Source organism: Triticum dicoccoides, chromosome 1A (genome assembly GCF_002162155.2).
Source record: "Triticum dicoccoides isolate Atlit2015 ecotype Zavitan chromosome 1A, WEW_v2.0, whole genome shotgun sequence".
Classification (NCBI taxonomy): domain Eukaryota; kingdom Viridiplantae; phylum Streptophyta; class Magnoliopsida; order Poales; family Poaceae; genus Triticum; species Triticum dicoccoides.
This window is the reverse complement of record NC_041380.1, coordinates 332,045,444-332,045,998: the sequence shown is the minus strand read 5'-3', so window position 1 is coordinate 332,045,998 and position 555 is coordinate 332,045,444.

Here is a 555-nt window from a genome sequence, read left to right as displayed (position 1 = left end):
GAAAATTTTGTATAATAAAAATAATTTTTAAATGTAATTTTAAAATAATATGTATCATTCTAAATAATATAAAGATATTTACAATTCATAAATATTATTTTAAATATACTGATGTGTTTTGAAATAATACATGAACACATATTAAAAATAAGTAATTTTGTTGGGATGCATGGTATTTTTAAAAGAAATATATGATTGTTTTGAAAATAACACATGAACATTTTTATTTAATGTACATTTAAAATTTCTGTATTAACTAGATATTTATATAGTACATGCATGTGTATTTAATTTTTTTTATTTACTAATCATGGTTTGTATTTATAAAATTTATAGCACACAAATATTTAAACATAATTTTTATAACTTACATTTTACAAATATATCTTTAAAAATTAGTGCACAATGGGCCGCAATATCTGCAGGCCATCCAAACTTCAGATGCGTACCTGTTAAATATATGTTGCTAAAAAGAACCTGCTGAATACATATAGGTTAGTTATCCATTGAGCATGTCGTAAGTGGAACAGCTAACTTGTAGCGCAGGTATGCTCT